The sequence below is a fragment of the Equus caballus genome, chromosome 17, assembly GCF_041296265.1.
Source record: "Equus caballus isolate H_3958 breed thoroughbred chromosome 17, TB-T2T, whole genome shotgun sequence".
In the NCBI taxonomy this organism is placed as follows: domain Eukaryota; kingdom Metazoa; phylum Chordata; class Mammalia; order Perissodactyla; family Equidae; genus Equus; species Equus caballus.
In genome coordinates, this window is record NC_091700.1 from 95794248 (window position 1) to 95808024 (window position 13777).

Sequence of the window (13777 nt, forward strand, 5' to 3'; positions counted from 1 at the left end):
GAGGCACTCACGAGTAGAATATCCAACAATGTACCGGGGGCTTTAGGGAGAAGAAGAAAAAATACAAAAGATTGGCAACAGGTGTTAGCTCAGGTAACAATATTAAAAAAAAAAAAAAAGTCTAGGAATTGAGTAATTACATCCCTGACTGGAGAAGACCTTGTGATAATAACGTCACACCAAAGATACTTCTCGGATTTGTACCAAGTACTTTAGTAAATTGTATCACCCTTTTCCTTAGTAGAAGTCAATTTAATGAGTTACTATCTTAGTGGATGCTCACATGAAGGTATTAATTAAAAATAGTACTGTTCATTTTACTAGAAGTCACCAGTTCGGTAACTCATTAAAATTAGACTGGGAAATATTTCCACAGCTTTCAGACTAACTCTGGCAGTGAAGAACTAATGTACTTGAGAAAATTCCAGTAACTAAAATAAACGAGTCCTTAAAATACCATGTTTTTTGGTGTCAAAACCATCCTAGCGAATGTGTAGACTGTGTGTGGTATGACCACGTAGTACGTCTTTCAAAATGGACAATTTTGAGAGTGAAAGGAAGAGCTATTAATAGTTAAGCTGAGACAAAAGTGTAAACCGGGGCTGTCGGATACACAACCTATCTGATAGCAGATAGCGAGGTTAGTTTTACTGCATAGACTAATTTCATTAGGGCAGTATTTCTTTAAGGATCTGTTTTTGAAATAAAAATGTACCTGCAAAGATATAATACATTGTTAACAGTGAAACTTCTGGGCAAATTCCATTACCAGAAACTTTCTGCCATGAAAATACCTAAGATAATGTGAGATTTCCATAGGAGAAGAAACCGGTAAGATAATTATGGATCAAAGAAACATGTGGGCCATACTGGATGAATGTCGGCAGCCAAAAGGTGGCCTGGAAGAGACAATGCGAGCAGAAAGAAAAGCAAGAAAGAGGGGAAGATGAAGGAGAGAGCAAAACAAATGCTAGCAATATTTCCAAGATTTTCCTTACAACCAGTAAAGCGGCAGGAATTGGGACAAGTGGGCCATTCCAATGGGGACATCCAATGACGTTCTGCTTCATTAAATCAGATAACATATTTTTGAGCTCTCATTATGTACTAGGTGCTAGGCGAGATACGAAAAAATAAGACCTAGCTCCCCTTTCTGATAAAATTAATAGGCTACAGCAGAGCCATATGAAAAATGAGAATGCTATGTTTTCAAAGAAGACCAGCTTTTATACGACAAGAAAAACGAATCTAATTAAGTCAGGTTGATTGCCTTTGTGTTCATGGCAGCAGTCAGTTGAAAATCATTTTTTAAATCAAGATGTTCTTATTAATCACACTAAATGAACTGATTCCACCGGTTACCCTCTTACTTGCTGTGGTGGTTGTTGAGTTGACGGACGGACAGACGGCCATCCTCATCCTCACTTGGCCAGCTTTGGGGTGACGCCAGGAAAAGACAAGACCTTCCCAACACTGAAGTCCATAATAAGCCTCCCCGAAGGTCACAGACTGAAGGCCATGGAAACCTCCCAGTAAACGCTCAGAACTCCCCGGGAGTGCAGGCGGATCAGCACCGCCCTCCAGGTACCTTTGAGGCTCCAAAGACTGCGAGGCTGAGCCCTTGAGATCTGTCACCGTGATCTCACAGGCATATCTTTCTGTGGTTTTTCTCTTCATGTTTTTGCTGCTTCTGTCAGTCAGCAAGTTTGTGATTTTCTCTACAGCTGCCCCAGCTTGCTAGGGCTGCCATAACAAAGTACTTAAACGGACGGCTTAAACAGCAGGAATTTATTGTCTCAGTTCTGGACCCTAGAAATAGGAGAGCAAAGTGTCAGCAGGGTTAGTTTTTTCTGAGGCCTCTCTCCAAGGCTTGTAAATGGCCACCTCTCACTGTGTCTTCTCGTGGTCTTTCCTCTATGTCTCTCTGTTTCCAAATTTCATCTCCTTATAAGGACACTAAGCATATTGGATTAGGGCCCACCCTAAGGAGCTCATTTTAACTTAATTACCTCTTTAAAGACCCTATCTCCAAATATAGTCACATTCTGAGGTCCCGGGGGTGAAGACTGTCTTAGTGAGCTCAGATGCCATAAAAAATACCTTATACTGGGTGGCTTAAGCAACTGAAATTTATCTTCTTGCAGTTCTGGAGACTACAAGTCCAAGAGCAAGGGTCCAGCAGGTGTGGTGTCTGGTGAAAACTCCCCCCTTAGGTTGCAAATAGCTATCTTGCGTGCTCATGTGGTACATGCGTAAAAAGAGAGCTGGTTTCTCTTCCTCTTCTTCTAAGGACACCGCCCCTGTCCGTTTAGGGCTCCACTCTTACGACCTCATTTAACCTTTATCACCTCCTCAGACTCCCTATCTCCAAACACAGTCATATTGAGGGTGGGAGCTTCAACATATGAATTCGGGGAGACATGGTTCAGTCCACAGCAGGATTCAACATCCAAATTTGGGGAGTGAGGACACAGAGCCACGCAAAATGGAAACATTTTTGTGTTATCAAAAGATTTTTCTGTGGCCACTTCCACATCCAGTTTTGGAGGAGTGCAAGAGAAAATACTCAGGGAAGCTCCCCAACAGTAGTGCCCCAGTAGGCACAGCTGTGCTACCAAGAAGAACGCGTACAAGGCTCTTTTCAATCAGGAGAACATCTGAATAGCCCATTCCAGTGCTTAAAGCACTTAAGGAGGCTGAACTGCAGGAGAGCAATAACAGAGAATGGCAAAGAGGAGACACTCACAGAAAATATTCTGAAAAATCTCATCATTAGCATTTAATGAAAGAACTGGAATAAAAGGCTCTAGTGCCATCCTTGTCAATTTCAGTTATATAACAGCAAAACAGGTAGTGCACTTCTCTTACGCTGTAGTGGAGAAGGGTTTCTCAGCAGAGTCTAGCCTGCTCATCCCTTCATTTCAGTGCGGTGGAATTTGTGTGTGTGTCTGTGAAACATGACTTCTAGATAGAGATTATAAAGCAGGAAATTACAAGTATTAATTGACTGATTGTGTGTTCATATAAATATATACAAAATCACCTAAGATAATGGCAGAGGCTAAAGGAAACAAGGTGACCTGGGGCATAGTTGGAGAATGGAACACTACCCTTTGTGGAAGGTCTAACACCTGGGACTACAGGTCAAGGTTCTGGTTTGCGTTGTCCCTTACACCACACACATCAGCTGACTGGCTCTAAGAACCAGGCCAGCCATCCCAGTAAGGAAACTACCTCAAGGGCCACCATGAGGGCTATTTCTGAAGTCTGCTTTTCCAGAGACCATCCATAGGTGTCTGCTTCCCTTGTTAACTTCATGCAGTACCCGTAGCTGGTGGCCTTCTTCCTGTCCCTTATATTTCCTTTCTCTTCTCTAGGTCTGAGAGATGACGATAGAAGGAAAACTTACAGATGTTCCAGGACTCTACCTTTGTTTTGAGTCTTCCTGATAATAAGGTAAAACTCTCTGCTGTGGAATGCCAGGGAACCTTGTTGAGGACTTTGAAATGCTTTGTAAACTCATTGCACCAACTGGTACTTCTAACTTAGACAGGCATGCCCATTAATCACATGTACATGGTAACCAACAAAAATGATTCCCAGGCCGTCCTGTGTCGTTGGAGGCAATCACCCAGGATTGTACTCTCATTGTGTCAACCTATTTCTCAGTCTGCCCAAATTTCTGTCTATATTTAAACATTACTTGGTATTAACATTTGACTTCCTACACTTTGATTTTTAGATTTCCCCAAAGACATGGCCTTGGGTTCATCCTTTTTCTCCATATTTTTCAAGTAGAATAACCTATGACAGTTTCCAATTTTAGGCCCTAGGAATCTAATCCCTGGCTCTAGTCTATTTAATTAGTGCTCATGGAAAGGAGAGGAATCAAAAAGTTACTTTGGTGGTTAATATTAATAAGTCTTCCTATACATAGAAAATTCCAACACCCTAAAAATAACCTAGAGATTGGCATATAAGGCTTATGATATAAATGATGGCCATCCTGAAAAGTGGTTAAAATTGGAGTGGCTAATACACTGTTACATAATTGATCCAATTATAGATGAACTTGACTGATATTTATTCATTTTCTCTCCACCAGCTTGACAATGCTCCAGAAGAAGAGAAATAATGGGAAATTCATATTTCATCCTGATTGTCCTTTTCAAAACAAAAGAATTTTGTATTTTTTCTCTAAACTCCGTGGTAAAGTTTACAATTCCCACCTTTAAAAATCCACATTGAAGGAAGAAGTGTGGAATGAAGTTCCTTGCAGAATGATTATCTTTTACATATTTTCTTATTATTTTGGCTATCTAAAGCAATAACCACAAAAGTTTAACATTGGTAAGATTCAGATTTCTCCCAGTTATCCAATGGATTCAGAAGAGGGAGATTTTATATTCAACCCAAGAGAAGGGACATAGAATCTTAAATGTTGGCAGTTGTGTCCAGCTCATTCATAAACAAACATCCAAAAAAAATCCAAACAATGGAGAATATATGGACAACGTGAATGGTAATGTTTAAGAACATTTATTCACTCTTGTGGATACTTCTCGAAACTGAGTGAAAGCATCTTAAAATGGTGGTTCTGGGGCTGGCCCCGTGGTGGAGTGGTTAAATTCCCACGCTCTCCTTTGGCAGCCCAGGGTTTCACCAGTTCGGATCCTGGGCACGGACATGGCACTGCTCATCAGGCCATGTTGAGGCGGCATCCCACATAGCACAACCAGAGGGACCTGTAGCTAGAATACACAATTACGTACTAGGGGGCTTTGGGGAGACGAAGAAGAAAAATAAAACACGAAAAAGAAGATTAGCAACAGATGTTAGCTCAGGTGCCAATCTTTACCAAAAAAAAACCTTTAGAAAAATGATAGTTCTTACTGTTATTCTTCTTGTGTGGAATAAATATTATAGCAGATTTTTCTAGGTTGAAAATTCATTTATTTTTCTTTATTTGTGCTGTTTCTGATACCAATTACATCCACATGTTACTGTTGACAAGCCAACTTGACTTGTTAATACAGAGTAAATAACTTGATACCCATACATGTCTTGATCACTGACATATTTATTCCTCAACACATAACAATGTCCAGTACACAGTTGGTACTTAACACATATTTGTATATGAATAAAGGAATGAATTGATGGTTAGAAAAACATAAGTGATACATTATTCCAACTTCAAGAGATGAGAGAAACAAAATCTTTCTTTTCAAATTTTTTACCAACTAGAAAGTGATGACCTCGCTGTTGACCCTGAGTATTTCCAAATGTGAGGAAGGCTGCATCCAGGGGGTGGCAGGAAGCTCCCATTTAGAGCAGAATGTCACATTGGTGCTAAAAATGACGATCGTAGTGAGTGCTATGGTCATAGGTTATAAGAAGTAGAGCTCTTTCAACCCTAACCCTCCTAAAACCAATACAGCTATAGACTGCATCCATCATATTCACTAGAGAAGATGCAGACTCAGTGACTTGGCTTGACAGAGATGGGGGAGACAATAAAAGTTTCAGAAGCAGCTCTCTTACTATTTGTTTAATGGGAAAAAATAGGTAGGGTCCTGTATACAAAACATATAATTAAATACAATATATATTATATATTTTAATATGTAGTATTATATATACTTATAATATGAGGTAAGTGCTCATTTGTATGAAGATACACACACATGTAAAAAAATATAAATGCATGTGTGTGTACGTGCATGTGTGTTTGAATGTCTATGAGTGTGTTCACATGTGTGTGTGCTTTTGTGTGTGCCTATAGGTGTGTGCATGCCTCCATATCAATGAGCTTTTATGTTGGCATACACAACGGAACACCCACAATATAGTGAGATGTTCAATGTTCATTGTACTTCCCTAAAATAAATAATTCAAAATTAAAACAAAACAGGGGGCAGGCCGGTGGCGCAGCAGTTAAGTGTGCACGTTCCGCTTTGGCGGCCTGGGGTTCGCTGGTTCAGATCCCGGGTGCGGACATGGCACCTCTTGGCAAGGCCATGCCACGGTAGGCGTCTCACATATAAAGTAGAGGAGATGGGCACGGATGTTAGCTCAGGGCTAATCTTCCTCAAAAAAATAAAATAAAACAAAACAAAATACTCACGCGCGCACACACACACAAAACGCCTAAGTGAGAATAAATCAGTCCAGCTGATGAGAGAAAGGCACTTCTCTCCTGCCTGCTCAGCCCCGGAGCTCCTCAAAACTCCGCAGCCCGGCCCCAGGTCACCATCACGATACAGCCTCCTTGAGTCTTTTGCCTGTAGAGCTCTAGCTAGTCCAGATTCCCTGGCTTCCCACTTCTTGAAAGAGTTCAGCTCTTCCTCACAACCCACCAGCCCCTTCCGAGTTTAAAGTGATAGGGATCCCCTGAGACGCATTACCCGGAGGAGCAGAAGCAGCGGAATGCCCTAGATCCTGGCTTTGATTTCTGCTAAAATATCTGTGGAACTGCTTTGATGTGTCCTTTATATACATGTCATAAAAAAGGCCTAACAAAAACAAACATTGAAGCAGAAGAGAACAATAAGGTATGCAATAATTATATTGCTCTGTGTACACTATTTTGCAGGGGTGAATTATTTACATAAAATGATATGCCAACTAAAGTCATTGCATAATGATGCTCCTTTTAAAAGACTGTAATGTTTCATTTTAAATAATTTTATGAGACCATAATGTACAACAAAAATACTACTAGAATTAAAATTTTGCTAATTGTCTGCCATGACATTCACTTAATATCTCATTTACTTTATACCTCTGCCTCAGAATTGCATACTATGGCTCCTGCATGTAATTATTTAATAGACGATTCACAAATCATCTAATTTTCTAGCTTTTCAAACATAATTAGGCACATTAACATATAGGAATTTAGCGTATTATCAATTAGTTATGCAAATGTAGGTGTGGATTATGCAATAGAGTAGGTAAATTTTTTTTAATAGTAAACAATTTATTTGATGGTTTTTTTTCTGTATGATTACGCTTATGTTAGGTAAACATTAAGAAAAATTTGCATTTATAAAATAAATGCAACAGGGAGGAGAGGGTCTTCAATTATGGTTTTTGGCAGTGGTTCTGAAGCTTCAGCATGCATTAGAAGCATCTGGAAGGCTTGTAATTACACTGATTGCTAAGCTCCTGACAGGATGTCTGTGTTGGAGCCTAAGAAACTGCTTTTCTAACAAGTTTCTGGTTGATACTGATGTGGCTGTTCTGGGGCCCACATTCTGAGAACTGCTTTAGGCCAAGGTTACGCCCAGGGTAATTGCTAACACAGAAATTCCAAGATATAGATCACCGGCAGTTAACATTTATAAATGCAGATAACAGGTCCAGTATCATCAGATGTTTCAAATTAAAAATCAGTTAATTCCAGTAATAGTTTGATTTTTTCCAACCAATTCATGAAATCAGAGTAAAGCTTTTGGAAATCAACTCTGTTCATAGCGAAACATCTGTTATTCCTGTTCTTTTAAATTAAATTCCGTTTTCAATTCCAAGTTTTAGGTACTTTCTTCAAAGTTATCTATAGATCAGATTTTAGAAATGTTTTAACTTTTGAAGAACTACTTTGTAAATTATTCCCAATATACTACTAATTGTTAGTGAACAGTTTTTGAAAATAAAGCCTGTAAATTTTTGCTATATTTGTTTAAAATAAAGTGGAAACTTTTAATCAAAATACTCAATAAATAAGCACCAAAATACTTTAGCTTTTACATTTTTTGGTGCTTTCAGTGCTTTTAACAATTGAAAACAAAATGTGTAAAAAAGGAAAACTAGAAGTATATCTTTGTAAAAGCAAGTAAGTAACAGAGCAAATTAATGTTCTAATTATGTGGTAAGAGTGCAAACAGTGTTCAAGACTTAATATTCTGCTATAGAGCCTTGCAATATCTCAACTCATGGGAAGAATCTTTTGAAGAAACTTCTATTTTTAATTGGGTAAATTTATACTCTATACCAGAATTGCATGAAATTTGGAAAGCCTGTAGTTTTGAAGCATCTAAAATGAGCAAAATATTTAAAATAATAATTAACAAAGAAAAATTGTTTTGCCACAAAAATATTTTCCAGACAAAATAGTGTGACTTGAACCAAAGCAACAACAACAGCAAAAAACACGTGATAATGTTTGCACTCAAATATTTATCTATTTAAATGTAAAAAAGGGGCCAGCCCTGGTGGCCTAGTGGTTAAATTTGCCATGCTCCATTTCAGTGGCCTGGCTTCATTTCCTGGCACAGACCTACACCACTTGTCAGTGGCCATGCTGTGGCAGTGGCTTGCATACAGAAAAAGGAAGATTGGCAACAGATGTTAGCTCAGGGTGAATCTTCCTCAGCAAAAAGTAAAAATAAAAATAATAAATAAATACGTATATATTTAAAATGTTCTATTGACAATAAGCTCCAATTAGTAAAAATTTCTGAGTCTTCCAGATACCTCACTACCTGTAAAGACATTTTTCCTCAATTAGAAACAGCATAGCATGGTCAGAGTTAATTGAAACTTGATATTTTCAAATTCTGTGAACATGAAACAAGAAAATGTTAACGCATCTTTGATGATTGCAGGCAATCACATTTTGAAAAACTAAGGCCAGATTTTAAAAGTTATTCTTCAGGAAAATACCAAGGGCATAGTATTTGGGAGAGAAGTGGCTAATATACCAATTAAAATATGTCAAAATTTATCAAAAATAATTATTCTGTGTGTGTTACTATTTGATGTTCAAATAATTAATATAAGGTTTTGGGGAGGATTTGTTTTGTTTTAATATGCATGAATTTTACTTTGGAAAGGAATTTCATAAAAAATAATTTTTGTATATAATGCAAAATTCTGCCAAAACCAATTTGTTGGCCAATACTTACATATTTCTTTTGATTACGTAGTTCTAACATGCTCTTTCATTCTCAAAATTGTCTCCAGTTGGTCAACAAATTATCTAGTGGATCCAATTTCACTTAAAAGTGTTTTATCTCCTCTCTGAATTATCCTCTCTTAGAACTCTAGTGAAAAATAATACAAATTTAAATTCACTTTTATTAACTTGCCTTAACACTTAATCAATCCTATGTTTTTATGTGTAGGAATTTCTTATAGTCTTTTCTAATGACACAGTTTATAAAGCAAACCTTGATGTATCACTGCGCTCAAGAGTAATTGACTGAGAAGACTCCACATAGACACTCCTTCCCCAGTGAAATTATGTAGATGCCTGATTAACCCAACCCAACTGAGATGGGCTCCTGGAACTCTGCAGAATGAATGAATCTTAGTTATGTGCGTATTCTGATTTGGCCAACGTGTGAATCCTCGTTGATCACAGAGGACTGAAGGTCACACCTGCAATGCTGAAAGGATATACTTTTCTTGTCCAGTAGTCCACTGGCACGATGCTCTCTCTTTTAAAATCTAATCTGAAGCATCTTTAACACAACAAGTACTGGACATAAATTAAAGCAAATTATTATTTTGTCAACTTTTTTCTGACAGGCTTTTCTCTAGAGTTGCTCATTTCCATGTCAAAGGAAAACAAATATTGTGCATCTCTAAAATAAACAGACTGTTTTTAAATTATGCTCAGCCAACTGAAAGAATCGTTACTTCAAAAAATGGTGTTGGATTTCTTTCCTTGCTGTAACAATTGTCAATCAGCCCTAATGGCATGCGACTGGAGATATATGACTGCATAATGCGTTTAGGATAGCATAAAGTCATCATCAAACCGCACAGGACAGCTTGGAGTTAACAAGGACTTTTTACATAACTTGACTTTTTAATTGTTTTCAAATTAATTTGTTTACTTACTTTAGTATCAAGCTGTGTAGTCAGATAATACCCTAATCACTTCTTATAAAAGGGCATTTTAATCTTCATACCCGTTGAGAGCAGACTAAAACGGCCCTCAATGACCCTCACCTCCTGACGCTCACCCCCACATGTAATCCCCTGCTCCTGAGTGTGGGCAGGCCCAGCCAGGCTGACGGGATGTCCCTTCCATGCTTAGATTCCACAAGGCAGTGACTTCCCCCTTGCTAACAGACTCTCTCCTTTGCTGGCTTTGATGAAGCAAGCAGCCATGTTGGAGAGGACACTGTGAGATCATAAATATGTGCTGTTTTAAGTCGCTAACTTTGCAGCAATTCATGATACAGCAGTAGATAACTAATACAATTCTTGACAGTATAGTCTGGTTTCCTTTGGGTTATATAAATTCTCAATGGATTTTGCTCACAAATGTGTCAACTAGACGTATCCTTGTGCTTCAACCACATTTTCATTGAAAGACACAGAAAAGTACAAGCTTTGAAGTCAGACAGAGCTGAAGGTGAAATCCATGTTTGTGCAAAGAATGTACCCTCACTTGGCCTTAGTTTCCTTGTCTCTAAAAGGGGTTGTATTGTTCTTACTTAGGAATATATGAAGTGACTGCATGTTCACTTAACAGGTTATCTGGAATTACCACCATTAAAGTCCTAAAGAAAACATTATAATCCATGACTTTTAAGAGTTTTCCTTATTTCTGGCCACTCTGCCATACTGCCACACCAACACATCACCTTTTCAGTGCAACATATTGATCCAGCTGTCAGGCTTCAGCAAAACCTGTGGAAGAAGTGTCCTTCCGGAGGTCGGAGTTTTCTCACCATGAAGATGTCCAGGTGGGGTCCCTGCAGGCCTGACGATGTAACTCTGACTGATGGATTGCAGCTTCGTGGTGCACAGGGGGCTGGTGCTCCATGTCTGACCCCAGACTTTGCTTCCACCTGTGCTTTTTCTCTTGCTCTGTCTTCCCTGTTTCCATAATCCCTTATGGTTTGGATGCAGAGAAGGGCGACCATGGAAATGATTCAAAGTAAAGTTTCTAATCCTTGTACTTAAAAATTCTCTTCAGCTATTTTTCTATGACTTGCTCTCTAACTTTCCTGTGTAAGGAATGCACTTGCTCTAACAGAGCATACATGCATCTGGAGGGAACCCCGCTGATTAAAGAGCTGCTCTGCAGAAGAATCTGGGCTGGGAAAAGAATAGCAAGTCTGAAGTGATTAGATGTCAGGCTACTCCATTACTCTGTTCATTTGGTCTTGAAAATGCATAATTCAACATTGTAAATGTGCTCTGAAGATGAAAAAGAATGCATTTTTCATAGCTTATATGACATGCCCAATGTAATACTTAAGCAAGTTGCTAAATCAATCCTGTAAAGTAGGGGGGAAAAGTGGCCAATAGTTTTAATAAATGCTAAGCACTGAAGGAGAGTTCTTCCATAAGGAAATCCAATACCTTCTTTCCTCCAAAAGATCAGAGAGAAACGATAGCTCACTTCTTTTCACCTCATATAACCATAATCTTATGTTATTGAAAAAGTAGTCATAAGATTGTTTTGGTCCATGGAAGGGAAGAAAAGAGTTACTATTACACCTTAACCTTTTGAATGGAATAACATAAAATAAGGCTGAAGCTTTGTCAGCGTTAACAGTTCTTACTTAGATTTTCATGAATCAGGGTGCAATCAATAAAAACTTGAAAAAGATAATGGCATATTTACAGGTCTTTTGTACGATACAGATATGAAAGTATATCGTTGTCCTAATAAAGGTAGCCTTAAATTCCACCTTAAATCCACTCTAAATTCTACTTTTTTGAAAGAGTTATAGAATCAAAATAACCTCTCCCACTCCTTACTTCACCCCAGAGTAGAGGCTTTTTCTCCTAACCAAAATTAAATTCTTAAAAATTATTTGACTGAGATTCTGTCAGTGCGCAATTTGCAACTTGGAGGTAAAAACAACTCGAGGAACCTGCACTAACCATTCCAGAATAGGGGCAATTCTAAAGTAAACAGGCATTCAGCAGCGCCTTGCTAACTTCTCTGAATTAATGATGGCTTCAAAGAATTTGCCCACTGAGAGAACATGGCTTACTTTTGAAAAAGAAAAATAAATATTTTGCCAATTATTGTAATAGTCAAGTAGAGTATTAAAAAATTTGAAGGTTAAATTGATTAATCGAGAGCAAATTCTGAAGACCGAACAATTCAGTTCCTTAGAAGACAATTCTTGAAAAAGCATGCAGTAAGCACTCGTGAAAAGTTTAGAGAACGGATTTCAGTACTAAATACTAAACAGGGATGTCAGAGACGATGCTAGAAAGTCAATAAATATTCTATTGCCTTCCACTGTGTGTACTTTGGTAGGAATTATAAGTTTACTGAAAAATGAGTCCTGTGGATTGTATGCAGAATAGCAAAATAAAACCGAGCAAGGTCAAAATAAGGAGTTTAAAAAGATGAATCAACAAATAAAATCCAACACCAATAGGCTGTCAGCTCTATATTGAAAGGAGTTTTCAGGGACAGGAGTGTTAGCTACTGTCTGGGCCCAAAGTGGTAGATGTCAGATCTCGGCTCAGTTTAACAGGTTCTTAAAAAGGACCTACCACCCAACCAGCACTGCAATAAAATAGTGGTCATATTCATTCAAGAAATATTGATGGAATTCCAGGCTCTGGGCTAGATGTCGGAGACACAATGATGCACAAAACAGAAATGATCTCTCACTGAGCTTAGATCTTGGGAAGAAGTTAATCAAATCCCCACATAAATAATGTAAAATTGCAAACTGTGAGAAGGAAAGGAAAGATAGAGGGAAAGGTGTGAAGAGTGAGTGGAAGACCTGCCCTGCCTGCAGCAATCAGGAAGATTCTCCTGAGAACTATTGCTTGGGCTCTACCATGAGAGATGAATGGATATTGATCAGTGAGGGACATTGAGGCTCAAAAGAACAGAGTGCCAAAGTCTCAGAGTGAGAGATGATTCGGGTGCATTCAAGGAACTAAAAGGACATCAGTGGTGGTAAATTGGATTAGGGAAGTGGACCTACCCAATGTGTTTTGCATATTGTCTCATTTAACAATCACAACAACTAATGAAATTGGTTTTAATATGGTTCTCATCATACATACGTGTAAGCAAAGGCCTACAGATAAGTTTAAGTAACTTATCTACAGTTACCCAGAAAGTAAACTACAGATCTTGACCTAATAACATCAATTAGTGTGAATTACATAAACACATCACACCATTGGACTGGGGACTTTCCACCCATACTCTCATCCGTGGCTCACTACTGCCTCTTTTGCTGCCTTACATGATTTCTCCAGAGCAAACCCAACCATTGCCAAGGGGCCGGCCACCTTTTCCTGTCTATTGATTATCCCAGAGTGTAATAGCTTTTTAATTTGCATCATCAGATGTTGGGAATGAGACACACCATAATAGCCGATGAGGAAAGGGGATTTAATGGAAGTATATGCAATAATAAAAGGTATATGTAAATTTCTATAAATGCCAAAATACTGGAACCTGAAAGGATACCTGAGGTTTCAAAGGCGCTTTTTATAACAAATTTATAAAAATACTCTATTGCTATATATGTTAAAAATAATGTTTGGAGCTTGCTCAAAAATTGGTAAATATTTAAAATATAGATGGATTCCAAAGAGCTTTTTTTTTTAAGTTGGGATGATGGAACCATGAAGATCAATTCTCATTGCTCAGCTCATCAAATTATCTGTGGCAGGTGATTCTTCTTCATTAAAGACCTTTTTCACTTGACTTCCAGGATGTCAGGTTCTGCTGGTTTTCTTTCATTTCCTCAGTTTCTCTGTGTGTCTCCTCATCTTCCTGTTGGTGTGTCCAATATCTCTGAACACGTTTTCTCTCTTCTGTTTTCAT

General features: G+C 38.3%; 1 protein-coding gene across 2 annotated transcripts in view; it reads right to left on the reverse strand.

The window, feature by feature from the left end:
• NALF1 (NALCN channel auxiliary factor 1) overlaps positions 1–13777 on the reverse strand; it is a 613526-nt gene that overhangs the window by 186465 nt on the left and 413284 nt on the right. The window lies entirely within an intron of this gene.